Below are 6,047 nucleotides of genomic sequence, written 5' to 3'. Positions count from 1 at the left end.
TAGTAGTAGTAGTAGTAGTAGTAGTAGTAGTAGTAGTAGTAGTAGTAGTAGTAGTAGTAGTAGTAGTAGTAGTAGTAGTAGTAGTAGTAGTAGTAGTAGTAGTAGTAGTAGTAGTAGTAGTAGTAGTAGTAGTAGTAGTAGTAGTAGTAGTAGTAGTAGTAGTAGTAGTAGTAGTAGTAGTAATAATAATAATAATAAAGAAAGAGAAGAAGAAGAAGATGATGAGAACTTTGAGATGGAATATTAATGTAACGATTAAACAATGATAATAACAAATGTCAAGGTTAGAGGTTCCACTAATGGTATATCAAACAAGTATAGTATAAACTCTTATTATTGAATTGGAAACCACACACAAAGGAGGTTCCAATCAGATTATATATTGTTAACATGATTACATTAGTCATCTTATTCAATTAATGCTAATACTTGTAAATCTCGTCAAGCATTCATGATTATAACTTATGTTAACAACAAATCAAGTTCCTTTCATAGCTCAGGTGTCGGTTATACCATACATTATGGGCTATGAAAGTGCCAAGCATTTGTTGTACCAAGTGTTATACAACATAAATCAAGATTAGTCATTTAACAAGCAAAGTATTAAAGAGTGAACAAGATAGCAAATATAAAACATGTTAGTATCAAACATTAAAGTCCATATTAAGTTTACATTATACTTATTCTTACACCATTAGTGTAACCTTTTCACCTTGACATAATTAACTTAGCTAGACATAATGAAAGAAAGCAAAATAGATAAACAAAATAAGAACATAAAAGTTAACTAAGTAAAGGAAAGGAAATGAAAGGCATAAACTTAATATTAATGAAAACAAAGCATAAAAAATACAAAGAGAGAAAGGAAGAGCATGATCTTGATCTGAACACCAAGATGCCTAAATGCATGGCAAATGCCTCCTTTTATAGGCCAAAAATGGGAACTATTGATTTGATGACTAATTGATAAGTGGGTGACCAACTTTTGACTTGGTGACAATCCTTATCTTCTCTTGTCTGCCCAAAACGTCATTGATAACGTCAAAATTGGAGCCAGTTGCAAACATGAAAGTTGTAGGCAATTGTCTCAGCTTTCTTGTGTAAAAACTTCAGCTCATTTGGACTTCTAGAACTCCAGATATGGCCAAAATACCGAACAGTGCTCGGGCTGGAAGACAGATTCGGGCTTCTTTGTTGTTGCTACAATTTGGACTTGATAATGGCCTTTTTAGATCTTGGGCTCCATATGAAAGTTGTAGGCCTATGTCTTACCTTTCCATCCATATAAATTGGACCTAAATCTGAGATATATAGCTCTAGATATGACCCAATTACCGAACAGTGTTCCGGTTTGGATTGCACCGACATCTCTTTTCTAAGTTTGGCCATCTCTTTGCCTTTGCAATTTAAGTTCTTAAAGTCATCAATCAATCCTTTCATTTATGTGATAGGCCTGCATTTAAAATGAACATTTACCACAAATTAAGAGTATCTTATATTATTAGATATATTATTATAGAACATGCTTTAGTTAAGGAGTTATTGATACTTCAAGTGCAAAATGATGATATAAAACCTTGATGAAAATGCATTTTTAAGTATTAATCACTAATGATCAAAATTGTACCTCTATTTTCTATTTTTATGAATAGGGTGTGTTCACAGGTACACTGCTCAAATCCTTTTTTGACAAAATATGTTTCGATTCGGCTATACCATGCACGAGGGGCTTGTTTAAAGCCATATAATGCCTTTTTCTAATCTGTACACCTTGTGCTCTTCACCTTTCTTCTCATAACCTCATGGTTGCTCGACAAACACTACTTCATTTAACTCGCCATATAGAAAAGCATTTTTGACATCAAGCTGATACACATTCCAACTATGTTGAGCTACTAAAGGAATCACCATTTGAATTGTATCCCATCTAATCACAGGTGCAAATACTTCAGTATAATCAATGCCATATTGCTATGCATACCTTTTCACCACCAACCTAGCTTTACACTTGTCAACCTCGCCATTTTCATTGAGTTTAGTTTTGAAGACCCATTTTACTCCAATTTTCTTCATTCCTTTAGGCAAATTTATCAACTCCCAAGTTTCATTTCTTTCAATTATATCTATTTCCATATTCATTGCAATTCTCTATTTGGAACACTATACAACTTCTGTAAAAGTGACTGGATTAGTGGGTGAAGTAAATAAAAACAATTTTTGCTCAGCTTCTTTTTCTGAAAATTCTCCCCTGCTCACATAATCTTCGATCTAGAATGGCACTCTTCTGCTTCTTCTTGCTGGTGAACTTTCTGTTGAAGAACTGTGCAAGTTTTCTAGTGTACCTTTTGTGCTCCTCCTTATTGGTAATCTGTCTACAAATGATCTGTCCCTTTCTTTTAGTGACCTTGTTATTTTAGCTTCTAATGAATGTGTTGAAAGTGAACGTGAATTTTCTCTAGAGGAATTGCATGAAGATAAGCTGGCTTCTGTATTACATAAAGGTAAGCCAACTTTTGCCTCTTCTTCTTCTTCTTCTTCTTCATTTTGATCAGCTTCAGCTTCTTCTTTGGCTTCATTTTGATCACGTTCACTTCCTTCTTCATAGATATCTCCCTACTCAAGAATATCAGATGCTGGTACTTCATTATTCCCTTGCCAATTCCAACACTCATTTTCATCAAAGACCACATCTCTGCTTGTTACTATTTTCCTAAATATTAGATTATATAATATATATGCTTTAGACTTTTCACTCATCCCTAGCAGCACACACTGGAAGCTCTTATTATCCAGCTTCTTTCTCAAATTATCCAACATATAAACATGTCTGATGCATCCAAAGACTCAAAAATAATCAAATTTGGTTTAACACTACTCCAAGCCTCTTCAGGAGTTATCTCTTTCACTGCCAAAGTAAAACTTCTATTAAGCATATATGTTATCCAGTTTATAGCTTTGGGCTAGAATTTTTTTGGAACTTATTTCTCCGATAACATGCTTATGACCATGTTCATGATGGTCCTATTCTTGCATTCAGCCACTCCATTTTATTGGGGAGCATAGGCTGCAATGAGTTGTCTACTAATACCATGATCCTTGCAAAAACTATTGAACTCAAAAGAAGTAAACTCCTCACCTCTATCTGTGCACAGATAACATATGAAGGTTCCTAATTCTTTCTCAACCATGTTTTTATAATTCTTAAAAACAATGAACGCTTGAGATTTTTTTGCAAGGAAGTATATCCACACTTAATAGCTATAATCATCAATAAAACTTATGAAATTCCTCTTCTTACTATTGGAAATAGGTTTGATGGGACTGCAAATATTAGTATGAAACAGTTACAGCCTTTGAGATGCTCTTTATAAACGTTTTTTTGGAATTTCCTCCTTATGTTGCTTGCCAATAATGCAATCGATGCAGATTTTGGATGAATCTTTCAATTGTGGTAACCCTCTGATTATTTGTTTATATTACAATATTCTTAGACCCTTATAGCTTAGGTGTCCATTTCTACAGTGCTAAAGGTGAGTATTGTCTTTAATGATTGTTTGAAAACAATTGGTAGTTTTCAGTTCAACTATTGCATACAATATAAACATCCTGTTTGCAGACATTGTTGTTTGCACAATGAGCCCTCTCTTTGGATGATAGAGTTTACAAACTCCATGTTTGATTAAAATAACTACGCGTTCTTGCATTTGTCTAATGCTTAACAAATTATTTCTTAACTCAGGTATATAGAAAACATCTGTGATTACCTGAGTAGTTCCAGTAAGCTGCAAACGTATGGTACCTTTTTCGAGTACAACCATTTTAAAATCATTTCCTAGTTTTGAAGATTGTTAAAATTATTCATTAAGATCAGAGAACCACTACTTATGTGCATATATATGATTGCTACACCTTGAGTCAAGAAACTAGACATCTTTTCGTCCTGATTGATTATACTCCATATATGACATTAACATCAACTCTTTTTTCTTCACAAGCTCAACATAATTTGCTTCCTTCTCCCATTTGAGACACTCATATTGAAAATGTGCTAATAGATGACATTTATAACACTCTATTAAGGCTTTGTTAAATGCTGGGTCGATTCTTCCTCTACTTGTTTCCCGAAATGCTCCATGTCCTTGATTGCCTCTTCTTCCACCAAATCTATTATTATGTGTCACTTTCAATGCCTACTCATCTTTTTAGTGCCCATTCATCCTTTACTCATGGACAAGTAAACTGCTCTGTAATTCATCAATGGTTAAAATGTCTAAGTTATTAGATTCTTCAATCGACACACCACATAATCGAACCTTGTAGTCATTGATCTCAATATCTTTTCAATGATCACGACTTATTGTATATTTTCACCATGAATCTTCATCTTGTTAGCTATGAAGAGTGTTCAAGCAAAATATACATCAACACTCTCCCCTTTTTTCATCTGTAAAATTTCAAACTCTTTTTAAAGAGCTTGAAGCTGTGCTCGTTTAACTCCTATAGATCCCTGGTACTTTTGCTTTATGGAGTCCCATATGTGTTTGGTTGTATCTCTATTAAAAATTATTTCAATAATAGTCCGATTGATAGCTTGAAACAAGTAATTTTTAACTTTCAAGTCTTTCAGCTTTTGGTCTGTAATGAATTGTCGTTGTGCTTCAGTAAGCTCAACTTTTTCTGTTGCAATAGAAACACCATTCTCCACCAAACTCTAGTATTATTTTGAATGAAGAAAATTTTCCATAAGCATGGACCAATGATCATAATAACCATCGAACTTTGGAATTGCATATTGAACAAAAGAATTTTCAGCTACCATTTGATAACTCTCTCCGTGTTTAAAATCTCTCTACACTCTCCTTAAGAAACTATAGTTTCTTATCACTCACAAATGAATTCTATAGCTTGTTCTGATACTAATTGTTGGAAATAAAAAGAACTCACAGTAAAAAAAGGATATTCACAACATAAATATAACATATACGGTCAGACAAAGCATAACTAAAAAAACATAACAAAAAAACTTGTGAATGTAGACAACATATATAAGAGCATCTCCAATGAGAAATGCGAAGAGCCAAATAAAAAAAAATGGCTTTTTAAATAGTATAAATATAGCCTTTTGAATTATGTACATTCCAATGGTAAAAAGCTATTTAGAAAAGCCATTTATATTTTAATATATTTCATGTTAAATTAATTTTAATATAATTATATAACTAATTTAGATATTTTATATATAATATAATTATGATCTTATTAATTATATAATTAATATAAATAATTTATAAAAGTAATATAAAATTAATGAAGTAATATGAAAGTTAAAAAATATAATTTAAAATTAAATTTAAAATTTATTTATATGAATATTTTTGATTTTAAGTTTTATATGTTATTGTTAAAAATTTAATTTTTAAAAAGTAAATTCAAATTCAAACTTTGAAAAAATCACTGCTAACATTAAATTTTCAAATTTTAAATTTTGAAAAAGTAACCGCTAATATTTTAAATTTTAAAATTTCAAATTTTAAAAAAATTACCACCAACATTCTGAGAGTTTACAATTCGAAAAAATAGTCCATCTATAAATATTCTCATATATCTTAACATTTTTTTCTCATCATTTTCTTCTCTCCAATCTTTGTTATATTTCATTAAAATTCATCATGAATCATTCTAATTTTAATTTTTATGATGTTTTTGATTTTGATGATGACACTATTGTGTTGGTTTTTCAAGTTGCTACTGCTGTAGTTGCTGAAGAAGAATCGAATAATCAAGGACGGAGAACAGGGTATCATGGCTCTATTTCTGGTCACAATATTGTCAATCGTAATAGAAAGGAAGGTGAGTTAAGGTTATATAATGATTATTTTACAGAAAATCCTAAATTCACTGAAAGTCAATTTCGAAGAAGATTTAGGATGAGTCGTCGTCTTTTTCTTCGGATCGCAAATGCAGTGGAAGCTCATAATTCATATTTCAAACAAAGGACAGATGCTCTTGGTGTTCTTGGTTTATCTTGCCTTCAAAAGATAACTGCA

The sequence above is a fragment of the Populus euphratica genome, unplaced genomic scaffold, assembly GCF_000495115.2.
Source record: "Populus euphratica unplaced genomic scaffold, PopEup_1.0 scaffold269.1, whole genome shotgun sequence".
Lineage (NCBI taxonomy): Eukaryota > Viridiplantae > Streptophyta > Magnoliopsida > Malpighiales > Salicaceae > Populus > Populus euphratica.
This window is presented reverse-complemented; position numbering follows the sequence as displayed.